Source organism: Coturnix japonica, chromosome 7 (assembly GCF_001577835.2).
Source record: "Coturnix japonica isolate 7356 chromosome 7, Coturnix japonica 2.1, whole genome shotgun sequence".
Taxonomy (NCBI): domain Eukaryota; kingdom Metazoa; phylum Chordata; class Aves; order Galliformes; family Phasianidae; genus Coturnix; species Coturnix japonica.
In genome coordinates this window covers 28038252-28065602 of record NC_029522.1, presented here as the reverse complement: position 1 = coordinate 28065602, position 27351 = coordinate 28038252, and the positions used below count along the sequence as shown (strand labels likewise).

General features: G+C 40.4%; 1 protein-coding gene across 2 annotated transcripts in view; it reads right to left on the bottom strand.

Annotated features, from left to right (window-relative positions):
* Positions 1 to 27351, bottom strand: part of THSD7B (thrombospondin type 1 domain containing 7B) — a 461190-nt gene that overhangs the window by 285852 nt on the left and 147987 nt on the right. For both annotated transcript variants that reach the window (XM_015869059.1, XM_015869061.1), the window contains exon 4: positions 23902 to 24113. The gene's annotated coding sequence lies outside the window, so the exon portion shown is untranslated. The remainder of the gene's footprint in view (positions 1 to 23901; positions 24114 to 27351) is intronic.

The following is a 27351-nucleotide window of genomic DNA, read 5'->3' as shown; positions in this document are numbered from 1 at the left end:
GAACATAAAGGAAAACAAAGATGTTCTGTATTCCTAGAAGCTATGCACAAATACTGAAATCTCGTTGCTTTCCACCACAGCCTTGTTCTCAGACCATATCAGATGCATTTACTAAGAAATGTGATGCCAAGAAATAATGTAACTATTTTAGGCGAAGTCTCATTGCCTCCTAAGGACAGAACAAACTGCTGGTGAACTCTCTGAACTTTCTGTTAGTCTGTGTTGAAGTTTTGAAGGATTGATTATAATTGGTTATAATTAACTGTATTCATGTCACTTTCTGCCAGCCATTCAGATGAAAGAAAGAAGGAAAGGAAGAAAGAAGGAAAGGAAGGAAAACCTACAGCAAACACAAGTAATGTATCTCTATTTGTTTCGTATCCCTGAGTTCATTTTTAACTCACAGAGCTCTCAAGCTCTTCTCCACATCCCCCTTAGCTTTCACACAGGTAAGTCTTCCTTGCCTACCACATAAAGACATGCATTTTAACAACAGATAAAGAATCAGTTATACTGAAAGTGCAAGAAGCTTAAAACAAATATTTAATATTAAATAAGTACTTTCTTACTGAGCCATTTGTGCTCCCAAGTGTAATAGTTTTGTGGATACCTATTGTTGATTTATTCATTTATATCACTGGGAGAAGCCTGCTAGAGCCTGTAGGCACACATTCAAAAATAATTTAAAAGGACATGAATTCATCAGTGATTCAATGACAACTGATGGTAATTCACTAGTTGAACCAGTGCCAACTGAAAATAACATATAAATACCTACAACTCAGATTTCTCCTACTTTGGAGCTATAAACTCCCAACTCTGTGAGCCCACAGAGCTCACATCTCCCACCTTTGTGGTAGGTGACAGCTTTCAGCTACCCACTGGTCACCTGTGGTACACTGGCTTCCATACAAAGTCCCCATTGACAGCAGTTAATTCGAAGATACCCTTGAGTGGCTGAGAGTGATCAGTAACTGTGAAAAGAAAGAGACAAGATGTTGCACTTGTTATAGTCATCCCGAAATAATATTTACAGCGCTCACATCAATAGGTTCTATTTATCCAGAGGGGATGGATGGGTTTGCAAAAAAAATAATACAATATTAAAATTAAGCAGATTTATCCTTTTCTGTCGCTTGAAATATTTTGGAATAATCTACTTTAACTTCAGAATCATGCTGTAACATTCCTAATTCAATGTCATGGATTCTGTGGAATTAGGATAAGAAGAGGCACATGAGGGATGGCTCACATTCTCTCTCTAAATAGCTTCTCCATTGTGCCATCCTAAAACTAAAACTGTAGTTTTACCTGTCAATATAGAATACAGCAGGGTCAATACTTCTGCAAATTGAAATATAAGCAAGAGAAATTTTACCACATAATTAAATCTTCACAACAAAGGATGAGGAAATTCATACCTAGGATAAAACAATTGCTCTTAGAAGTTACCAAAGGAGGATTCATTTGGTGGATGTTTCCAAGCTGCTCTGTAGAAGTCATGACTTTCTTTGCATGAGTACCGAAGAGTCAGTGCCACCCGTGGGGTGTTTGGCAAGATCAAAAAACACTTTGTACGTTTGGAGGTATTGATTTCCTTGGGGAAAAAATAAAAAGTGCCCTTTGTGTCTGATGGTTCAAGTATCCCTCACTGGTTGGCAGCAGTTGCTGAAAGCTGATTTCTAGGCCTGTTTTTATGCCTTCGAACATTCTCAATTAGCAAGCAATCCTTAGAACAGTCTCCCCATTCTGCGTTTCCCAGCGGACCTCTTTGAGACCCTGTAATCAGCTGTGAATTGCAGGTAGTTGGACTCGTTTTTACTAAGTCAAGGCAGGCATACAGCAATAGCAAAGGAGGTGATGCACTGTTGCTCTTCAGATGAATCAGAAAGTCACCAGCTTTTGGCTTTTCTTTTCCACTTTATAGTATTCCTGGAAAGAATACGAGAGTGTGTAATACAAAACTTCTTCCTTTTTTAGTTTTGCATCTAGAATTGCACAAGCTCAAAGGAAAATAAATCAGAGGATGCTCAGTGCTTCCCTAACTCCTGCAAAAGGCAGTCTGACAGAAACAGATTGAAGTTTTAGTGAAAATCTGAGACCTGTGCAGATTTCATTCTGCCATTATCAAGGGAAAGCAAGGTGGGAATGAAAGAGAATGAGAGGAGTAATTCACGAACTATTCAGCCTAACTTAATCCCCAGACAGAAGAGGTTTGTTTGCAGACTACCAGAAAAGAATTATTTTTTTTCCCGGGTCGTTAAATGTTAATCTGAATTAATTCATGCTCCTCTTATCAGGCAGATCAAGTTCATGTGATTGCCAGTGAGTGCCCATAATTTGATTTATGTCTTCTCATCCATCTAGAAATCTGAAAAGAATCCTTGTAAATGATTAAATATTTGATTTTTAGTAACAAAAGGAATGGGAAAAAAAAGCATGGCTATGTAAATGGAAAGCCCTCTGGGTAAGGTCCAGAGGTAGCTGGAAAAGTCTACTGCCTGTGCTGAAAGAAAGTAGAACAAAGGTAGCTTTAAAGTTTCATTTGCACTCACAGCCTCAGTGACAGGGGTAAAGCATTCATGCCACAAACATAAGTAAATTACCTTGGGATCACTGCAGAACTGGCTGCAGCACTAGATGCAGGATCTGTACCCCCCAGCTCTTAAGTACTGAGGTAGGCAGAAAGGGACCTCAGAATGGGGCAGGAACTGATCTCCAGACTTAAAAACAACATATTTTTGCAGCTAGGTTACAGTGAAAGTTAAATGCTTAACCTCAGCAGCGATCAGACAGTGGTCATTCACTTGTTTGGAGAAGGTAGTTGCACCCATTAATTTTAACAGAAGGTTGAGGGTTATTCAGAGCAGAATCTTTCCAAAATGAAATCAAGAGAATGCAAAAATGAAGACTAATGAGACGACTTAAGAAGACCACTTTCACTGTGATTTATTAGAAAAGAAATAACCTGGAAGCCAGGATTCACAAAATCCCAACCAATCGTCCATTTCATGTAAAGTTGCTGTCTTAACCTGCCAAAAGAAATCAAGTGTAAAAATGTAATGAAAGAAATGGCACCTTCCTCTTCTACTTAAAGATAGTGTTTAGCTTTAAAAGCATGGTCTAAAAATAAGCGCTGCTGTTCGCTAGTCTCATTGCATACCAAATCCCATTCTTCTTCATTTAATAGGAAACAGACCTAATGTTCATTTGGTATCCAGTTAAATTGTTGTTCAAAGCAAACACACCATTTTAACATACAAAAATATTGATTAGTGATAAAGAAGCAGAATACATCTGGCAATTAACTAACATGCACAATCCATGTCAACTCAAATTGGGATTAATTCCAGATCACCAACACTGCATACATCAAACCATCTCAGGTTGAGGCAAAAACAGTTGTTAAATGAATCCAGGAAATAATGTGTAGTTATAGGAATGGACAATTTCGGCTTTTGTGGCAAAAAGATGAGACAGGTAGTGGTCTAATTAAAGCATATTTATAAACCTTATATGAAATTGCATTTCTTCATGTGAGTGGTGAATTTAAAGTGAGTTTGAAGCTAACATGACTCAATATCTGCTCTGTTAGCAGTGGTTGCACAAGATTTTGGTTGCAGCATACCTGGAAAGTAAAGCGTGACCATCCTCTGAAGTGATGAATGCCAGACACATTTACTGATCTGAACATCGATAATTCTGAGAACTTCTCTTCCTTGAACTGCATTCAGCAGCATCTGAAGACTTTTCTGCAATGAGTAATAGCTACTACAGCTTCAACACAGCTATAATATGCAGAAACCTTCCTTCCTGCTTTGAAAATGTTTCAGTGCATCCATTTCCTCCAGAGTTTAAGTTGAACTGCCAAGCATTTAAGCACCCAGCACTCAAGAAGCTTGCCTAGCACACTGGTGCAGTTATATGCATACAGAAATGTAAGTAATAGAAAAAATAGGCTGATAGAATTTGATAGATGAAAGGGGGGAAAATCCACTTTTTGACAGTGATGTTATTACTGCGCCAAAAGTAGGAGCTCAGACCTGAGCACTGAACTTTGGAGAGCTGTGTGTCCCGTTGCATCCACTTTGTAACCAGTTCTGCAGAAGTAGCAGGCACATCTTGTTCCTCAAGGACAGGGATGGTTCTGCACCCATAGCTCAGTTTGGGCAGCAAGGAAAGCAGAGAGTAAACCCCGGTTTACATCAGGTAGAATCGTCACTGCTCCTCCTGACTGAGGCATGTCTCGTTGTAGGGATGCAAACAGAAGGTAGAGCTAAAAACAGACAGCTCAACTCGCTCTGGGAAACTCTGCACCAAAAAATGAAATCCATGCTAGGCTGCGTGCTGTCTCTGAGGCATGAGGAAAAATATCACCTTGTGCTTTTCAGACGGCTCTGGAAATGGTGGTGGGTCCTACAAACGAGTCTGACTTCTCAGCTCTTTGACAGAGTGCAAATTCAGCTGCTGTCTTTCTCAGAGGAAGAAAGAGAAGGAGATAATGCCACAGCAGGAAATCCTTGAAATACTTCTTTTCCTTCCGATACTTTTGCTGCTATATATCTCATGGTTGTACAGATTGTTCTTCTGCAAAGCTGTAGCTCACAATGACAAGTTACTTGGCCAAAAAAAAAATCTGAATTATACCGTAGAGTTGGTATAACTGCGGTGATCAATAAGAGCTAATAATTAATCAAGCACTATCATCCCAAAAGTAGGTTCTCACTTAGTAAAAAGGTTAACTGGAAAATATAGGAGCATACTGTGGCCCTAAAATTCCTATTGTTAATCAGTTTGTTACATGTCAGGCTGCACCCTGGCAGCCCACAAATCAAGTGAAGGCCAAGGAGGCTGGAAATCACTCTGCCCTAATTGCAGGCTTCAGCAGTGGCAAAAGACTGCGATGTCGCACCCCAATAAAACAAAAACAGGATGTACTTTCTCAGCTTGAATCTTGTCTTAAGACCACATCCAAAAATAGCAATAATGTATTTCTATTCACATTTTCCTAAATTGGTTTTTACTTCACCCCTTTTTTTACATATAAAGTCACTCTGGGTCAATAAAATTGCTTCTTCAGTGTATCTCTCTAGCGAAGTGAGCGTATTTGTTCAGATATTAAATATTTGTCTATGGGAAAGAACATTTTTCCCCCATTAATAGATCTACTACATAGCGTCATCTTCAACCAATAAAGCCATATCAGATAAAACAGCATTTGATGCTTTAACTGCATCCTGTTTTTGGTAACATAGCTAAACTAGAAGAAAGTTTTGCACTGGATTAGGTACCATACAAATAATGTCTGTACTGAATTAAAAGATTGAGTTTAAATACTGTTTGAAGTACAAATTGCTGAGACGTGTTTAAGTGCTGCAGCCGGATGAATCAGTGTATGCCCAGAACTCCCACTAAATGTATTTATCCAAAGAGCTGCGTGGATAAAAGTGACAGAAGAATATGCTGCTAAAACTGATCGCAGCAGTTGTTTCCTAACACTGATCACGCCAACACACTGAATCCTTAAGACATATCTTGGACCAATAATTTCCTCTTGAATGCTTGCCTTCAAGTCTTGTCCTACTTCAGAACAGACTGCGTGTTATTTCTAATTATTCATTCTACCTTCCAGCTAATGGAAATGGAAGAGTGGCTGGGACAGAAGTATGTAATGATGCAAATAAGGGATTCTGGATCTTGTCCAGCTTTTGCTGCCATAGTGGGGTATGAGGAGAATCTGTGTGCTTGTATCAGAGCGCACGGTAACCCTAGTGCAATTAATGAACTTGGGTTTTGTTCCTTCAAGGGCAGGCATAAAGTAATAGGTAATGTGGGGTTGCCCAGTGATTGAAGCAGAAAGCCTTCAAGGTGCAAGGAGAGGGGAGACCGTTAATACTTGCAGCACACGTGCACAGAGGCAGTGAATTAACCTTCCCCTGCAGCCTTACCTTTGGCATCACCTGAGCTTTGAACAGCTCGTTTGTCAGTCATCTAAGTGCTCTTTCATCACTATTTTCTGGCAAAGGATTTTATAATTATTACCAATTACTGTCTGTAATATATGCAGCTTTCTGCACTGCAGTTATATTTCACCACTGAACTCTAAAACAAATGTCTTTATTAAAAACACACTCCGCCAACTGCATGACACAGTTACTCTGAGATAGCTGTCAAAGAAAAACCTGACATAAATATTTACCTTATTAGCAACAATAAAAAGATTGTAGTTGGGTAGGCACAGTAAAAGCTATCTTGAATTCTGTCAGTGTCCATCTGCTTCTAAAGAACTCAGCCTTCCAAAAATTTTAGAGCAATGTGACAAAATATATGGAGCTTAACTTAATACAGAATAACTCCCATTTTCTGCATAATCCTGCAATAGCTCTTCAGGATTTGTAGCAAGCAGAGAGAAGTATTTAAGAAGCACCACTTGTCAGAGGTATGTTTATTTGCCATTGGACATCAGAAAACGCTGGGTCTGCAATGGAACTGTTTACTCAAGCTGAGCTGTGTGTTATAATTATGAACATCAGCCCAAAGGACTGCTAAATTAGCACAGCCAATAAAATCAATGAGATCAGGGGTACAAAGAGACTCAGGAAGGAACGGGTCTGCAAAGAAAACTACTTAGTATGACATGACTGCCCTGTGCCCCCAAGCTTTGTTGACGCAGCAGCTGTAGGGACACTGCTGATGGAGTGCCTGGTGCACGCCTTCCACGCAAAACAACAAACAACATTAAATGGAAAAGCTCTTCTCTTAGAAAAAGCAGTGGCTTTCTTACTCTGTTCCGTTTTGTTTTCATCAGTTTGAATATCTTAGGGAGCAAGGTAGGCTATCAGAGAAAGCAGACTTGTAAAGTAGTAGGCCAGAAAATTCACTCAAGCCAGTGTTTATAGAGTTAAACTAGGCAACTGCAATGCGTGTTATGTGCTGGGGAAAGGCTCTGCACCAGAGGGCAGTGGGCATGGAGCAGGATCCCCAGGGCAGTGGGCATGGCCCTGAGCTGCTGGAGTTCAAGGAGTGTTTGGACAATGCTCTCAGACACAGGGTTTGGAGTGGTCCTGTGTAGAGTCAGGGGTTGGACTTGGACATCACTGTGGGTCCTTTGGGCAGCTCTGTGTACCATGGGGCAGCAAGGACCCAGCAGCCCAAAGGAAGAGATTTTGCAGCTTGCTTCTGGCTGCCTGCACTGAGTGGAAGTGTACATCACCAAGCAAAAAGCAGTGTACATAGAAGCTCTTAGAAATGCCAGGAAGAGGAGACAGAATGGCCTGTGAATGACCCAGACCATTGTCACCACTGAAATGCCTTTTGGGGGATTCACAGGCATTAAATAGAGCATTTCCAACCAGATAGAAAGTAATTTCTGTCAAATTTCCAGGGCAACCTGGGTAAGAAAAAGGGTCCAGGGATGGAAATGAATGAATGCTTTGACTCCTCACTGCTTACCTTCCTGCTTTTATCTTCACTCCTACAAGCTCCTGTAAGCTTGTATATTTTTGTCTTAGGGAACATGATTTAATAATTGTCCTTGTGATTGAAAAAAACAAACAAACAAACAAAAAAAACCCTGAAAATAATTAAACAGAAAATTCCTTGTCCACAGAGAGCACAGGAGAGAAAAACACTTTGCTCTTCCTTTCTGTGATCTTCTCATGATAGTCACCACAGAGCATTAAGGAGAAAGTGAAGCATGTTTCCAAGAAAAGGACACCAGAGTTTCTCACCTCAATACAACTCATTAACTCTGATTTCCAGCTCTCCAGGAAGCACAAGACCAGGCTGTAGTTAAGGAAACTTTTCTGCCAAAGGTCAATGAAAACTTAGTTCTAAGAAAATAGTGCAGAAACCCCATGACTCTCACCTTTACGTGACAGACAGAAGCACTTGGGGATGCAGGGACAGGGTTTAGATGCTTCTTCTCCCAGAAGAAGCAACTACTCTCAGTTTTGCCATTGAAATATCTGCAGTAAATATACCAGAGCTGTAATGAAGGTTGGAATTATTAAGCTTTGCCCATCTAGTAGAATCAGCAGCTCATACGCACCTCCCCCTACGTGGCTGCTTGATTAAAACATACTACTAAACATTGGATCCAAGAAAAATGGCTTGGTGTAACTGACTGAAATCAGTCTCTCTCTCTCTCTCTCTCTCTCTCTTTTGAATTCTGTAATTTATCTGTAATTAAATTAATTGCTGCATTTGGGTATCCTTTGGGAAATCAAGCACAATTAACTGCATTGATCAAAGTCAGCATCAAAGATGATGAGATTCAGAGGACGATGTCAATATATAAGTTCCCCATAGAACTGTGTTAAAATCATCATCATCCTTCTGTTGCCCTTTCACTCCATCAGGAAGTGGCTGGAGGCTGCTCTGTAGCTAATGCTGACCTTCAGCTGTGACTTCGTTTATCTGGATTAGCATAGTTATTTGCTAGAACCTTAACAGAACAAAGAGCCGATCAATATCAGGTCAAAACAGAAGTGTCACAGACTGCGTTGGCCATTCCAAAAAGATGGCATTTGTCGCCAAGAGTTACTGCAGGAGCTGGCACAGCACTCCTGTGGCAGTGCTGAGGGCATTTCTTTGGGCAGCAGCTGCAGACAACATCCACAAGCCCTTTCTCAGGTATATTTCATGCCCAGCAGTGGGCTGCATGAACAGGCAGGTCAGATTGATCAACAGAATGAAAAATGTCAGGAAAAAGGAGAGAGGGGAAAGAAAATAACAAGGAACAGAGGTTATAATACTGGAGAGTTCTGTGAAAGAGTTTAACCCTTAGGTACTTTGTGCTCAATTACACCAGAGGCTTATAAGGGAAGTCTGAGACAGACAGGATAAGCGCAAGGAATCAGCTACATGGTGTCTTGCATCTCAAGTAGTTTACTCATTTACTAACATTCATTTACAAACTGTGCTTCCTAGCACAAAGCCTCATCTGCAAATGAAGTGCTCTCATCATAGACAGAAAGTATATGGTACACCTTCCAAGTAAAGCTGCTGGGAATAATGCAGGTGACTATACTGATTCACTATGGTTTTTGGTTTTTTTTTTCCAAGTCACAGGGATCAATCATCATTCTTACATTCACTGTGTAATGCCTTTTTACGAGCAAAAATGATCTTCCTTTTGCTCAGCTCCTGCAGGGCTGGGATAAGAGTCACCACGTGAGCTCCAGGCATTGGAGGGGATGCAACCTGCAGAGCTCATATCACGTAAGGGTCTACGTGTCTACATGCCACCAAGAGGTGAGATCCCACAGAAAGTCTTGAGGTAAAACAGCATTCCAACTCACCCTCAAGAGGACATCCAAGATAGTCAGAAAATGCTACATTTTATATTACAAATGCAGTTGATCACATCTGTTTAATGCAGAACCATTATGCAGATATGGTTTCAGGATGAGCAGATCGCCCTGGGGAAGGTTGATCCCAGACTTAGTTCTCTGCAATCAGTGTGAGAGTGTAGGTGGAGAAAAGCTTCCAGCATTTGCTTAGGGAAGAAGGGAAGCTGGAATGTGAGTCTATGTTCTACTTCGCCTTCTCACTCCAGTTATTTGGCAGTTAATGGAAGCCTTAGCTATCCATCCTGCGCGTGGGATGAGATTTGCCCTTTTATTAAAATATTTTGTAAATGAAAGATAAGTCTATGAGTTTCTGCTCTCAAAAACTATTTCATAAAGCCTTTGGCTTTCATTTTTGTCATGGAGCAGGTTTGGAAGACTATGCTAATCAAAGACCCTCGAACTACAGCTTCTATATTTGGCAGCTTGGTATTCTCTCATAGCCTTAATTTATGCATACTAATAGAAGGTTAAAGCTGGTCACAGGTCTCCTGTGACTGTCATCTGTGAAATAATGCTGTTGGAAGTGTAGTTTGGGTTCTACCTCATCCCGCCTGCAAATAAAACCACGCATATTCTGCACATCTTTCCCCCTGAACACTGACACCTCGAGCGACATAAAATCCAGCCAGCGATGTGACAGCTGCCAAGGTCAATAAGAGTTATACTGAACTGCTGAGTAAGTGCTGGCCACACAAATCAAAGCTGTATAAGGGCAGCTTAGCATACACAGATCTGCAACTTATTCTGACTGCTTTTTGGACTGAGACATTTTTATCATTTTTCTCCTTTAGGAAATGCTCTATAATGAATGAAATGTGATGAAGCCAAAGGTATTGCACGAAATTTTAGTATTGTGCCCATTGTGCTGAATTACTGATTAAAAAGAAAAAGAAAATATACATTGAAAACACATTTAACATTTTTGAGGAACTTGACGCTTGAAGGAATTGTAGAAGGGCAACAATATGAAGAAGAAAGTAAAAATAATCTAAAGAAATTTCAAAGACACACTGGGCAATGCTGCCTCACCATGACCCAGATTCAGCTGTTTAGATGAATTCCTAAACTAGGAATTTAGGTTGGGTGATTTCAGGAGTACTTTAAGCCTTCTGCCTTTGTGGTACTTATCAAAGAGGTTTTGGTATTCATCAGCAGCTCCGTGGTAACTTACAATTATCAGAATTCAGAAATTAAATTTCCAAAGATGTCCCCAGCAGATCGGTAAGGATAGTAAAGTATTGCTGGCAGCCCCAAGGGTTAGACTGGAACTTTTATCTTCACTCCACATTTAAATTAATAAGGACGGAAACTCTGTAAGCTGTGTTCTTATTGCGCACTGCTGAAATATGAAGACTTAGAATAATTGCATAGCAAAACCATTTTGAACTTCATGCCGTAAGGACTTGTGGGCCAAACTGTATCCTTAGCAGGTATTTACTGCTAAATTGAGAAGCCCTGGAAATAGAAATTGTTAACAGAAGTGCTGATGCAACTGTAACTGGATTGCTGCGACCAGTAGCACTCCAGTAATTACAGGGAAATAAGTGTTAAAAGGGGAAGGAGGACAGAAAGCTCTCCATCATCTGTCAGGCACTTGCTTACTGCTGGATTTTCTCTGAGAAGGAGAGCTCCCAGCAGCAGGGCTCTGCGAGGGCTTCTGCTTTCCCTTATTCTATTTTAAGGTTGCTAATTGATCCTCTGAGGGAAGGCTCGGTCCTTTCAACGCAGCCTGTTAATGGGGAGCCTGCACCACGGCGGCTGGAGGCATGTGGGCGCGGGGCCTCGCAGCCTTTCATGCCAACCTTCCCAGCGCTGACTCACCAGGCAGCTCCTGCTAACAGTGCGGGGGCTGGTGCTGAGGCACACTGCTCACAGCTTGCTTTGCCTGAAAGGAGCCTGGCTGACCTAAATTCCAGGTGTGGGGATGGAGAAACAAAAAACCCAGGTTGTGTTGGAGCTCTTGAGTGATGCTCATCCACACTGCAAAACCATGGCGAGCAATAGCTCCACTTAACACTGGGATGTTTTGCTCCCTGTAAGTAAAACAAACATGAGCAGAACCATCTCTTTTTGAGATACTACCTTGGAACTAGCATAGCAGCAACATTTTAATTGCTGCCTCTAACTTGTAATGCAGAATAGTGAAAGCAAAATCATCAGCCTGATGCAGTCAACTGGCAATGCCAGTGGGATCACTGGAGTCTGATAACCAGTCCCTAGCTAACATGCTGATTCTGTGGAGCCACTACCAGACTAAGTGGTTTGAACAAGTGTTTTGCCATTAGAAAACTGAGGCAGTTTGCCAAGCAAAATGACCCACGGTTAAGAAGGAAGTATTTCAGTTTATTCCCTGAGTGGAGCATAGTTTAATTTAGGTCCAAGGCACTATCTAGGAAACACTTCCATTCTTACTCAAGGATAACTGAGTTACATCCATAAATAACACTGCATGGTGGAAAAGAAGGAAGCTTCTTATCCCCATCCATCCACACCTCTTTCTTTCTTGTTCTTTTTGCTGCCATCCAGGTTGTTTCCAGGGATGCTCAGCTTCCTTTTCACCTATTGCCAGTTCTAACAGAAAATTCTCTAGCCTCTGGAAACATTATTTTATTCTTTCATCTAAAATACCAATAGATGCCTAATTTTGCACTAATTATATGTAAATTGATGCTAAACCTAGTTGTTAGATTATTCTCCTCACTTAGAATATGTGAATATCTTGGGGGTGGAGTAGAGACAGCACAGATGCCTTTCTCACTTTCCAAAAACCAGGGCTCAAGTATCAGTTTATGCAGACTAACCCAGTCTCACCATCTCCAATTCTATCAACAACCTACACAACAAAACCAAGAGCTGTTTGGCTGGAACAAGCACCCTGCATTTCTAGATGTGCTACATTTTGCCATCAAAACTGTTGAATCATCAGAGCCCTTGAATCACAACTCTCAAATCCAGCATCAAACGATTCATTCACTGCAGAGCTGGTCTCATTGGTCAAAACATTCAGCAGTCCCAGGATGGTGTAATTGCATTGAACGTGAGGGCAAAATCTACAATTCATGGGAGTAATTATCTTATTAAGAGAATCGTTCTTTCCAGATGCTTCAAATGAGAGCAGTTTGTCTATTTTTCTCTCCTGATCTTCAGCGTGGCTTTGCTGGAGGAGAGATTTTATCCCTGGATTTCCTTCATCAGACAGATCTGAGCAGCAGAGGCAGCTTAGGGTTTAACTGCTGCAGAACAAAATTCAACCAGCAGCTTCTAACACACAGAGTAGTAATTGCGCATCTTTAGGCTGGATCTTTTTAAAAACTTTCTCCCTAATTTTTTGTAGCTGTATCGATTTTTACTGAAGGTTCAGTGATTTGCTTACTATAGAGCCAAAAGAGTTTGTTCTTGACTCTTTTCAACTAGTTCTGTGGGAGTTTATTGATAAACTACCTTGCAAAGGGAGCTTACGCTCTCTTACTCTTGCGGCATGAGGCAGACAAGAGATATTGGCCAGGGGGCTGGGGGCTGCCTGAGGCTACTTGAGCATTTGTGTTTTTAGGCTTTGGCTGGTATATTCAGGAACACATAATAAAATAGGGCTTTTATTTTAAAAATCAATACAAAGACTGATTTTAAGTCAGAAAACGGTTCTGTTTTACCATCATTGGTTTTTTTATTGTATCTCACATGTTGTTTTTCCTCATATTTATCCTGCTAGACAATAAGTCTAGACTCCTTTTGAGATTCAGCCATCCACGGTACCTTATTTTTCTGAAATAGTTCCTCCCCTTCTGTTAGCATTGCTGTTTTTATACCTTTCTCACTCAGGCTTTCCTACTGCTTTCTCCATCAAGCTGTTAAAACTAACTCAAAGACATAAGTCATGGTATGGTAAATGGCATTTACAGACAAATTGCTCATTTATTTCACTCTGAACTACATGGGCCAATAAAACAGAAACCCAGATGAAGCAATGAATGACGAGTTACACATCTAGTTCATTTGCTGTCAGATATTTACGCCAGACCTGGGTGCTCCAGGATGATGCCAGAGTTAGTTAAAGAAGATCCTACTCTTCCACTCTCCTCCTGCTTCACCCTCATTTCTATCTCACTCTCACTCATGCTATTCCCTGTGATGCCACAGTGAAAATCAGTAAAATTATCCAATGAATTAGAACCACATGCTTGCTCTAATTTATGGCATAGGCATGAAAGAATTGCAGGAGTAACCATAGCACAGGTGGGAACCCACTGGCTGGGAGGCAGCTATGTGCATCTGAAACTGATGGAGCTCTTACAACACATCCAGCATTGCAAACCTAGAGTAAATAAGTGCATTCTTATCTGCATGGCTTCTTTCAATGTCGCTAGTTAAGAAAGGTGTGTTAATTAGTTCAATAAGAAAGGCACCAACTTTTCCAGCTTCCTTGATCTTCCCCCCAAAATTATTTCCTATACAACCTTGTGGCATCCGAGATTAAAAAGAAAAAATCCTTCAGGCCCATTCCATTCCTGACTTCCTCGACAGCCTGCAAAAACAGGGAGTTTTGTTGCTCCACTATGTTGTTAATACCAATAAGTGTTAAAGACACAAAGATCAGTTCCTGTATAAATCTTGGTTCAAGGATGATGGGCAAGCAGCTAGAAAACATTTCTTCAAGTCTTCTTCCTCTAATGTAAAACTCTTAGTAGAAAAATGATAAGGATAAATGGCACCTATCCAACTGATTCCATTATAGAAGCTGGTTTGTCTGCAACAGATGATTCACTATTTATAGTGTCTTTAGTGCATGCCTCACAGTATACACTCACAGTCAATCTCAAAGAGATGTTATTTAGGCAGGGTAATGTACTCATCTTCTCTGGAGGAGCTAAACCTCTGTAAAAAAGAACATACTGGGGATAAAACAATCTTCTGTGCCTACGCCCATTGAAGCATAGCTCAAGTATGACAGAACGAGAACACCAGTTTAAATCCAGAATAGACCTTCTGGCTTTGTGGAACTCCAAGATGCTCCAGTGTATTAGGGGGGGCATTTAGCCCCCCTTTCCAGAAACATTTAAACTCTCCCATCTGCAGCCAAAAAACCCAACAAAATCAGCTCTAATTTCTCCCAGCACAAAGGGCTCCAGCTGAACTGCCAGCTCTGACATGCCTCAAAAAACAGTGTCAAAAATGCAACTCCTGCTTTGTGACAGGCAGTTACACTGAAAGCATTACAGGGCTGCAGCAAACAGTAGTTGTGTTTGAGCTTCAAGCTTGTCGTCTGAGAGGAAGTAGTGCAAATCTTCATAGAGTGAACAAATACGTGATTAAGAAACTAGCAAGCGCAGAGGACCTACCCACAGTCATTTTAAGGGTAGGAGTATCAAGAATTTGGGAGAGAATTGTTGCATGTTGTGTCTGCAGCATTGCAGGGTAAACTCCAGAAGCTCGGTGGCAGAGCACAGCCTGAATATGCCACAGCTGAGGAACAGCTATCGCATCTATTCCACAGATACATGGCTTACAACCCAACTTTATCTGCCCCACACAGAACAGCTTCTTCCACACTCAAGAATGAATGGTCCTTCTTTCCCCCTACAAAAATACAACAGCAAGATTGCAAACATTATCTCTCAAGAAAAAAAAAGTCGCTTAAACACATTTTCTAGCAGCACTGTTACAAAAACCAAGAGAAAGTTTAGACCAAAACCCACATAAAAGGTGAGAAGAAAAGCCGGTTAGATTGGCACAGCACCTGCAAATCCTGAAAACAGTGGGTCTTAGCAGTTATTATCAAAGGGCAGTTAGAAATCCCTAGAGGACACTGACATTTTTACCAGCAATAAGAGCAAAATCTTCTCTTGTTGATTCTTACCAATACCTTGGTTCTCAGATAACCTCAGTTAATAGTTCTGGTGGTCTCATATGGTTGCTCTTCATCCTGAGCACGCTTTCATAGATCTCTCCCTGCAATAAGCTATTTTTCTGGGTTATTCATTGCAAGTACAGCTTCTCACATCATTTCTTCTTACCTCTACCTCAAGGTAAAGAGGGGTCTTGACAGTATTTTCACTTCAGTTCCTTTCAAATAATATTGGAAGTACAAGGATGGGGATGGTTATGCATATGAAAGCTAACATAATGGGCTCACAGCTGACTGCGCCGGAGGTCAGGCAGCAGCAGATACCGGGACTTTGCTGTCTGCCAGGCAGCGGTTCATTAAACCTGCCTGTCCTATCAAAGGTCCCCACATAGCAGCTTTCCTCTGACTCCAGACATCTGGACAATTCACTTTTTTCCAACCTTACCATGACATCTGCCTACAAGCCCATAAGATATGCCAGCAAAGTTTTAGCAATGAAGAGAGCAAAAGCCTTCTATATTTCATTCTCCCTCTATCTAAAGTCAGGGATTTGGTTTTCATTCTTCTGTGATAATTTCACAAGTCTGCCTTCTCTCCAGAGGATCAGTACAGGCTTCCTTCTACTGAAGTTCCTCTTACAGAACGGGCATTGGCTTGTCCCTAACAAAACAAAATGCCCCACTGTCCCCAACAAAACAAAATGCCCCACTGTCCCCCTCATCTCTGGAAGGGTAGGGAAGTCTTGCTGAAAAATCAAATGTACATAAGTGAAAAAAGCAGGAATTGAAGGGGGCAAACAGCCAAATTCACAACTGCTCTAATCCACAGGCAGAGCAAGCACGGTGGGAGCCCTCAGTCTTCTGCCAAAACACAACACTGGGGTGTGCCTTCAGGAGAGGATTTTTGAAAATCAAGGCTGACAGATGGTTGGACTTGGTGATCTTAGTTAAGGGTCTTTTCCAATCTAAATAATTCTAGGGTCTTATGACATGGCAACAAGATCCAGGTCTTCCGGCCTCAGGGAGGTGTGGATAGTCCATAGACAGCAAAACTGGCTCTTGGGATGAAGAGCTGTCCAATTTGCACAGTGAGGATGAACTCCAAAGCTGCTAAGCCACAACCAGTGGCTCTGAGTTTTATCCTTCATAGCATCACTGCATGCTGCCCTTCACTCCATTCTCTGAACTGCATTTTGCTTAGGGATGTGTGAAAATGCAGATCAGCACCATTCAACACAATAATAAGAGTTTTCATTGGTGTCATCAACAGAAGAACTCGGCTACTGTCTTCCTATTTCATGAAATAACAAAATGCAAAATCAGATGAATCTACAAGTAATCTTTAATCTAGTAGTTGTTTGACATGAAAATCTGTTTATCAATTACAAAGTTTTAATTTAAAATATCACAATTCAGAACAAGAATATTATTACTGGTAATGAAACCTCAAATTAATTCTATAGAACAGTTAACGTCTAGATTGAAAAATGAAAGGTAAGCATGCCATTAGATGCCTAGTTAGGAGTGCCAACAGATTTATCATTGCCGGTAATAGGCATCATTGCCATTGGAAGGAATACTGAAGTGAAACCTGCTGGGAAAAAGAGGGTTTCTAAGAACATTCTCCACCTTCTGAGGTGAATAAGACACCTAACATTCAAGTCATCAAAAAAAAAGTTGAAGGGTTTATCTCCACATTTAAGATGATTAAATATTTCATACCTTGTTGACCCTCTTCCGCGTCAACTCCCAGTTCAATACCCGTTAGGGTTTTTTTTTACCCCTAATAAAAAATTATCATCATAAGTAAGAATATTTTAGCCTTTCAGCATAATATTTCAGTTTTCTAAAGTACACAATTGTGATTTTGGCTTCAGCTACTTGGCAACATCCCTTAACCTTGGAAGAAGATGCCAAGTAAGGCAAACTATACAAAGAAGGAAATAACAAGTCTTCATGAACCGTGTCTTGTACAAAGCAAATTCCTTTGACCTCTGGGCACACCAGGAACTAACAGGAGCCACATCCATTTGCACTCAGACATCTTTCCTGCTTTCAATTTTAGAGGAAAGTCACCCACTGCATTATTTCCCCTCTCTGCAATAACGATAGGCAGCATGCAGGAGTCACAAGTCAAGCTGTCCTTCACATCACAAGAATTGAAATTTCAGGATTTTTTATTTGCCATGAACTTTAGGTTTTGCTTTTACAAGTCTGTCCACACAGCTTCCACTGCTGGAACTCGTGTCCTAAGTGTTACGCATCACCTTCTTTCTCTGAGCACAAACCAACATCCCTCTTCAGAGCATCAGCATCACACTGGAAAAGCTGATCTGGAATTAGTATGCCTGTGAGTACTACCAATGCAACAAAAAATCATTTTATAATAAAGGATGAGTAATATAATCAATACTCTCACAGAATGGGGAAAAGATTCTGAGGCAAGAGAAAATACAGATAGAATGCAACAGCAGTTTTTAGACTGATAGAAAATACTGAAGATATTTAAATACCTTAAGAAGACTAAAGAACAATACCATATACCAGCATGCACACTTGCCACCAGGCTCCATGCTGATTTTGCTTTCTGGCAAAATGGCACTCATTTTGCTTTCTTTCCTTCAAAGAATGCCTCCATATTTAGCCCAAAGATGGGCCAAATTAAGGAAACACTGTTGAATGTACTGCATGGCTCTGGGATTAACATTAAATAAGCCCAGGCCACCAGCATCAGAGTGCTTACAGTTTACATGGGCCAAAATGAGAGCTGTCCTTAGTTCTCTTTGCTGCTTGGCTGCATTCACCCACAAAGCAGAAATGTTAAGGTATTTCCTTACCACAGTGGAACGCTGTGCAACAGTCCCTGCTCTGCTGACCAAAGTAAACCAACATGTAGAAGGCCGTTTCTGAATCCTCCAGAAGAAAGGAAACAACTCCACTTCAACTTTCCTTACTGACATAATCTGCAGCATGACCATTTGCCTGTCTACACAATAAATCCAAACTCTGCCCTAACTTTCTGTACAAAATACCTCTCCCCTGTAATATTTCCTTGTGCTCCACCTTTGTAAAAGCTGTAAGACAGCATGCAATGCTGTCTTTATTTAGTTACACAAAGTTATGGTAGATTTAAGGATGGCTACCACAAAAGAATTAAGAATTAGAATCTATTGAACCACAGTTCCCTTAATTTTTAATGAGAGTCTTCGTGACTTCTAAGAACTCCGAGCTTTTCAAAGCAGACCTGTGAGCCTTGATATGCAAACATTTCCTGATCTGAAACTTTCTGCCAGAAGGCAAACTCAGAAGAGCAATAAATGGAACAAATCTAGACTGCCTTTGGACATTAGCCAGGCCTTCCTGAATGGCACCGCTTGCAAAGACAGGCAAGTGAAGCATCAATAAACCAGGAAACCAATAAACACCGAAGTCTCTGCTGTATTCATTATATATCCACAGCTCTTTCTAAACTTAGATAAGAACCAGTAATAATCCATTCGATACCCTGAATTCGATGCCTGGAAAAAAAAGAAAGAAAAAATAGAAGAAACACATGAACAGATTTGTTTCTGTTCTGGTCATATAAACTTTTCCCTCTAACATGATTTGAAAATCAAATCATTCCTGCTTTTTGAAGACTTTGATTTTATTTTTTTCTTAAATGATATGGCTTCAAGTTTCAAATCCTCTCTTTATCCCAGAGGTGTTTGGAAAGTCTCATTTCACAAAGGAAAACACCACTAAAACAACTGTAGAAACACTCAGTTAGCACTTTCTGTTACAGCAGCTAAGAATCTAGATGTGAATCTCAATGAAAATGCTCCATAGAAACACAAACCCCTGGGTTTAGGTACATATACATTATAGTTAGATGTGTGACAGCAGCCAGAGCAGGAATACTTGCCAAGACAGCAATCCTGCAGCAGCACCTTGCAGGGACAAGGAGGAATGCTCAGGCAGCTCATAGCAAGGCTGAAATACTACATCAAACAAAAACAGAGATCAGGCATGTCAGCTCAAGTTAGTCATACAGTCTGTAGCATAATTTTTTAATGCACGTGACCTGACAAGTGTCACACTGGCAGCACTGAGATCCCCTGGCCACCCTCCTCTCCCTGTACAGTGCTTCCTCACTCTTGCTACACCAGTGCAAATGCTCAGCAGAGGTTTTGTTGAACTACTTTGCATCAGCATCATCTCTGAAAGCAGCACAAGGGACAGGTTACAGAGCATGGATGCGACGGGAAGTACTGTCAGACTAAACAGCACCCAGCTGGCAGTGAGATCAGCACACTGCAATGCAATCCATCAGCGAAGGAGCAAGCAAGTTTGTGATTTGTTTGGGGGGTGTTTTTAGGATTTGGTTTTGTTTGTTTCTTTGGATTAACATCCAATTGCAGTTTGAGCAGCAGAGAATATTTCATCGATATTTCAGATGAAAATCTTTACTGGAGCTCTCGTTCATTATTTTCAAGTATTTCACAATCCGAACATGATCAAAGAGTTTGCTTCTTTTTTGTTTGAACACCAAAAGGAATGCCCATTTTAATCACCTAATACATTGTTATGCTGACTTCTCAAATGCAAGACATGAAAACGCACATCAAGTTTTTCATTTTCTGTTGCAAGCTCATAATAAAACCTCAAACCCTGCAACAAAAATTGCCAGCATTGCTCCCCCTACAGCAAGCTCACAAATCACCCTTTAATTTTAGCGGAATGAGACAAGATCACCTCAGAACTGAAGTCTACCAACGGTATATCATCTAATAATGGCTATCAAAAGCCTGATGCATTTCAACTTGGAAAAACATCACTTCAGCTATGGAACCTCTCACCAAGAAATATATTTTTGTTTCCTTCTAGCAACAATTTCAGGTGAATTGATCCAGCTATACTGAAAAAAAATCGCCTTAGTAACTAATGACTTTTTAGGATAAGTTATGGAACTTCGTCCATTTCTGATGCAGACACTGCTGTGGTGCAAGGCTGATGCCCATAGCAGTCAGAAGAATATTTCATTTCAGTTAGTAACTGGATCGCACATATGCTCAAGCAGCACTTTGCAACAAGCCCACTGTCATTTTGGTTTACTCAGAGTATTACTTTTTATTTCTACAGCGGTGTCTCTGAGCCATGCAAGGGACAGGAGCTGGCATAGTTTACACCTTACCTCTGCTTTGATTTCCAGGATTTTATAGCCCCTTGGAAGCTGTGCTGGCTGCTGCCAGTGGCAGATTTCCTGTGCTCCTCTCACTGCCAGACGCACCTGCCCATTTGTACCTCACGATCTGCTCTCACTTCTGAATTCTTTCTTGGCAAGTGCACAGACAAACTGACACCTGCTTGAACTTTCTCTTTATTTAAACCTGATGGTTGGCTTCTTTTTCCTTTTAAAAATGATCTGGATATTGCTCATACTAACACACAATACTTTAAATTACTAGTAACATTTAACATTTGATATGTCTTTTAATGTGAATGTTGTCATTCAAAGACCTGCATTTATTAGACCTCAGCCCTATGAACAGCTGAAGTCAGTTCACAGTTTCACAAGAGCTCCAATCCTATTTGGTGGAAATGTGTAAAAACTGTATATGCGTAGATTGTACATGAAAAAGGAAGCAATACATAGTAAATCTATGCAAAATAATATGAATGCATTGGGCATAATATCATGCCTGAAGAATCAAGTTCAGCATCACCTGCAGCTTCTAGATCTGTTCTGCTGCTTTATGTTTTAAATTTTAATTCAGAAAACACAGGGAAAGATTCAATTTTCTTTCCTTGTACAGTCATATTGATAAAAGAGTTTTGCTTCTGCATTATGATAACCATTAAGATTCTATGAATTGTACAGCAGATTTATAACACCGTAGCCTATTTTAGAAACCCTCTAGGTTTAAGGTGAGATGTGAAAGTTATTTTTCAGTACAAGTTCCTCTGAAAGGACGTAGGATTTATAGTTGTGGGGGTTTTATTTCCAGCTGCACCGGTGATTCGGTCTGCAGCTCTCGGCAGCCTGAATTCAACACGAAGCACCTATTCAGGCTACACTGTATTCCCACTCATTGCCCCCCATAAAAAGCTAAAACAATCTGGTGACAAAGCAGAGAATGCCAGAATTATAGTGAATAGGAAAGCTTAGAAGTTGCCTTCTGAAAAATAGAAGAATATTCTTCCCCCGATTTCAGTGTATTTTGGGAAAGACAAAGCAAACTGCTCGTGCAATAAGGGAAAACAGATAGACAAGTGTCTTAAGGTAACACTTCATTTCATGCTTTATTAACACAATCCTATTACATATTTTTCCTCCTTCATTTTAATTAATAGAATTGCAACCTAATGGAGTTATCCAGAAGGCCCCACAGTTGAAAGCTGTAACTTCATTACAATCTCTATTTTTAGCAACATAGAATTTTGGCTTGGGAATTAGGAAAAACAGCTTAAATGAGAACTGTCAGGTTTAACTTGAAAACAAAAGAAATATGGTTCTACATTCTGAAGACAGCTAGGTTCACTAGCACTGAGTTACAAGTCACTGATGCTGCCTTCATGTGAAGGTTAACTCTCTTCCACAACATTCTCATCCCTGAACATTACAGTACTTGGCATCTTTGGATGCAACACCTTGCATATAGACTTCACATAAAGGTAAACCTTTTTGCACCTAGATGTATTTAGAGATAGCACTTGTGTGTGTGCTTGCCCACACCGACAGATGTTTCTGCAGGAGGCAGCAGAGGTAAGATCTCAGGGCTGCGCCACTTGCAGCCCACAGAGGGGTCAACTCATGTGTCTTGCCCTATTCCCTACCTTTGTTGCCCTGAGTCATTATAGAAGAATGTTTGGTTTAGAAGGACTGGGGCTCTTTCACCCACCTGCCAAAATATGCTGTTTGAACACAACTCATGCAGCCCCACAAGTGACAACCAGTCCATTACACAAGCCCCAAAAAGCACTGCAGGAGGTAAAAAGCCCTCAGAACAGGAAGCATTCATTTAGATGCAAATGCCTAAGCCCCAGCCATATTAACCTTCCAAAAACAAGCAAACAAACAAAAAACCCAACTCCACATGATGGTAGAGACATTTCCAGAAAGTTATGAGCCTCATAAACAGACTTCATCCAAATGGAAATAAGATTCTACATCAGAAGGACAGACTTTAACACTCAGCAAAGCAAATCTTATTTTGCATGAACCTGATATTTACTTTTTATGAAGTCTACATCAAGCTAAGAGAGGCAGTTAGCATGGATTGGATGGAGAAATGATGACAGAGTTGCCTCAGGAAAGCGTAGCAAGATTTTGAATTGGATGCAGGGAGATTATTAGATGAGCAGCCCCCACTTTCTGCCTCATCGCAGACTGGTAAATAGATGAGGCTTCATTTTCTGAAAGGTACAATGAAGAACAAAATGACAGACATACTTCTCTTCATAGTAGGGGTACATTTCACAGAGGTGAAGACAGTCAGGTGAGATGGCATCTCCAGACCCTGATCTGTTATGCTGACTCTGAAGCCACAAAAGCTGACTCAAGGGAGCTTGTCTCATTTTCCAAAACAAGTAATGGATAAAATGATATTAACAGCTTTTAAAAGCCTTCAGCCTTACTCACTGATATAGCATGGATTTTTTTTCTTTGTCATTGACTTCAGAAGTAGGAGATCGTGTCTTCAGAAATGGAATATTTTGGCCCTGTGACTTTTGTGGGGATGCAATGTGTAGAGGAGCAGATTGCCCTCCCTGTGCCTTTAATTTCACACCTTCAAACACTTTTGCTTCATCCAACGGTAAAATTCTTAAAATTCTCCTCATACATACACATCCACATACATATATCACGCTTACCACGCGGTTATATCACACTTATTACACACTGAATTTAAATTTTACATTTATATTAAAAGCTCGCCATTTTACTGACGTGATGTATGTGTACCTTACCCACAACAAGTCAATCCTTCTGAAATTTCCACTGTCAACATAGGACAATTTACCAGAAAAGACTATCCTGAGAAGCACACATACAAAGCCAGTAATATAGGCAATCAATGTGGTTCTTGTGTGATAACTATTCCAAGGATCACTTTAATCAGCTGTACATCCTAAACAGAATTGTCTTTTCATAACGTATGAGAACAGAAGGCTAACCAGTAAAATTAAAGCAGTGTCTTAACTAGTGGAAACATCTACAAAAGCTAACTGGTTTGTTTTACAGTGCCCTGAGCAAGCCCCATCATCTCTAGATATTCTGCTCCTAACAGGCAGAAGGAGGGTAACACAGTGGAACTACGGAGAAGTCGCGTTGCTGAAGCAGGCTCATTGCACACACCATTTTGTGCACAGTCTATTTGTCATTTACAGGTGTTATCTCACCATCAATGAATCAATGGAATTACAAGCTTATTATGCACAGTCAGGCTTGGATTATAGCACATATTATGATAAAATGTATGAGGTTGTTGTTTTTTTAATACTGAAACAATGTTTTGCTTGTTTAATTTTTAAACACCTATTACTGTCAGAGCACAAATCTTATTATCAGCTTTTGAAGTTATTACCTCAAGGTCATCCTCTTTGAAAGGGTTTTATATATTTAAGGATTACAAGTTTGGACCTTAAATCAGTCAAGTTACTTGATTTTGATGCAAACCAGGGAAAAATGTATGAATTAATTTTAGTAGAGATGGAAGTTACTCACCAGTATCTCTGCTCAGAGAAGCACTGCAATCTATTGTGGTGGTATTGGCAGCAGGACAAGACACATTACGCTTGCAATGCATCAGAGGAAGGAAAGGAAGCACGCTTGCCCATGAGGGATAGCAAAGCCAAGTTAAGTTGTCAGACTTCTCCTCCATCCCATGAGAGGTTGAAGATGACAGCATATTTTGGTTTATTATTTGGTGCCTGCTCCTGTACAAAAGAGGAAAGACAAAGACAGCAACCGGTAAAAATGAAAAAGAAAGCAGCCGCAGCAGATCTAATTCAAAACATTACAAAAGAAATGCAGAGGCTATGCTTCAGAAGTTGAGTGTCTTCCATGGTGGTTTCATACTGGTATGCTCTGTTGCTTCCTAATCAATATTCAACATACAAGAGGTGGCTTTCCTCGCTCAGGAACTAATGAGTGGTTAATGACCCCAATCTGGTGTATAACAGATTGTTAATACTGGTACAAGGAAAGCCCTAGCGAGATGAGCAGTTGTTGGCAGAACAGGAGGGCAAAAGAGTCATTTGATGTAAAAATGGCCACAAGCTGCACTTCATCAGAAAAGTTGTGATATTCTTTGTCGTGCAGCTCTGCCTTACACAAGCAGAAGGAAAAAATTAAGGTATTACGATATCTTTAATATTGCATTTATGAAGATGATGACACAGCTGGTGCTTAATTCCCATCTGTGCTCTGCTGCATTTATACCATTAGTGCCACACTGTGGTTAGACAGACAGCCTCGTATTTTGGAGGTGGAAAAAAAAGTGTGGCTGACAATTATCATTTAACTTCACGGAGTAGTAAAAAATGGGCTTTCCTATACACAGTTACCTATAAATCATAAAGACTGCCCTCCCTTTGCAGGCTTCCCAAAAGCAGGCAAAAAAAAAAGAAAGGCTCTTGAAAATCCCAGCAGTTCTCTGCTGCATTGAAGGAAGTTCCCACTGTGGTGAATTTGCAAAGCTATAGCTTACACAGATTAAATAAAGTCCCTCTCAGCAGGCAGTCTGTGATCATTTTTGCATTAAGAAGGTATTGCAGTATACCTCGTATCAATTTGTTTCCCTTTTTTTTTTTAAACTTTGTTTATATAATTCTACATTCACACACAATAGGACTGGTCTTAATCTGTCACCCTAGCCCAATAACACACTAGTGCTTTCCACATAGCAAATTCCCTTGTGTTTTCCCAGCAGTCATAAAATAAGGTTTTACAGAATCCTTTCAGTGTGGTCTGGAAGCTAAGAGGAACACAGACACCTTCAAGTCCTACATAGCATCCTGGTTCCCAAATAAGGCAGCAGTTCACTGCCAGAAAAGATTTCTAGGCTGTCTCCAGACAAACTCCCGTTTCCTCAGAGAAGATCAAAATGAGATCTGCACTCTGACTGCAAAGTAAATGCTGGAGGCTCCTCCACCCCAGGAGGGCTTCCTTTCTTAAGCCAATTCTCCAGGCTGTTAATGAAATCTCCCAAAGGCTCTGAGATCATTTCTCAGAGGGTCACCTCAGATTAAAGATGTCTGAAAACATTTAAAACCAAGGACCAGTTATAGCTACCAGAGGGATGCAGCCGTGGAGCAGAGCTCACAGAAGCCATCCATTCACCCCCTCAAGCCTTTCTGATGTGCCCACAGAGGGTCCCCTAATCCCAGCTCACAGCCGCATTCCCATCAGAGGAGTACAGCACTGTGCCCACGTCATACATTTTTAGTCAACTGCAACTCAGCTCTACTGCAACAGCTCCTATTATTTCCTTAGGCCAGCACGCTTAAAGTTTTTTATCCCCCATGATCCTGGATATTGATTTGAAAAGTCTACAGTTGATCCAGGTTGCTTTGACGGAGACAGGAGCTATTTCTCTACCAACAGGCATTTTCACTATTGCTTCACTCTCTGTAGCCGCCTTTGATTTTACCCTATTTCTGCTGCAGGGCAGTATCACACATGCAATGCCAAAGGCACAAAATATCCGTTGGATTACATATGTGTTTGTTTTTTTTTTAATGCTATATATTATTACCTCTTTTTGATAACAAGCTAGTCAGAGTCCTCCAAAACTAATACCCTAGGACTTCCTGAAGAAAAGCAAAAGCCAACCCCTCCACTTTTCTCCCTTTCCTTTGTAGGTGAGTACACCAGGCTGATTTTTCTAGAACGAGCCTCAGCTGTTTTCAGGCTGAAGCAGCAGAGGTGAAGTGACAGCCTGAAAACTAGCAGCTCCTTTTCTCCCACACATGACACGCTTGATTGGGAATTTTCTTTTTCATAGCTGGTTTTTCACACTTAGGAGAGCTATAAACTGTAATAATTGCGAACGCGTCTTGTTTGCTGAAAAATCGAGAAGAATTCAGAGGGTTTTTCTGTATTTTATTCCAATGTCTCCATTGATGTCTTGTTTTTAAAAGAAAAACCACTTTCTTCTCTTAGTGAGCATTAATTGTCAGAGATGCTGACCATCCGGATTCTCTATTGATTACAAGCATTAGTTTGGGGTATACCTTATAGACAAAAAATAGGCCTATTACCTGAATGCATTAAAAAAATAGATTCTAAAAATACACTGCTCCTTACATAGACTTTGTGCTGTCTCAGGCAAGTTGTATAAATCTCTTCATGCGCTGAAACTCAAGGACTTGAGCTCATCAAGAAACAGTTATCTTTATCCATATATCAATACAGCTTTCAGGATGTGAAAAATTGTCAATAATTTATACATCTAATAGAAACCCACATTCTGTTCCAATTTGTCGTGGTAAATTTATCATGGGAAATTCAAAGTAACTACACCGTTTTCAAATACTCAGGCTAAGTGGGGGTGATTAAACACCAGTGACATAAGCAGCATTGACAGCTTGCTCCCATTTCGTTTGCACACTCTAGAATTCTCCTTTGGAATACCAGAAAAGTGCAAAATGGATTTAATTGTATTTACTTACTGGATCATAGTATTACTGATCATAAAAGCTGCAAAATCATATGGCTGAGAAACGAAAATAGAAGCCATGGGGAATACCAGGAACCTAACTTATACTTTTGCCTTTTAAATTCTCTTCTTCAGTTAATTAAATGTATTACCTTGAACTGAAAATCAACTGATCTCATAGGTTTCATATGTACAACACTCTCCTCCTTCCCAGTAAAATAAATATATTATATATGTTAAAATATATATATATTTTTTCTTCCTGACATAACTTCCTTTTTCTCAAAGACATGGAAAAAATTAACAGCTAATCTCTCTTGGAAGCAGTAACATATCGATTATATTGGAAGAGTATTTAAGCAACAAGGCAATCAACAGAAGACCAACATTATTTGCTCAGTGAATGTCTTTTAGAGTGATAAAACAAACCAAGAAGAACCAAGGAAGAAGGGTGGGGGGAAATCCAGGGAACACAATGGTATTGCAAATTCAGAGAACTTACGTGTGACACAGTT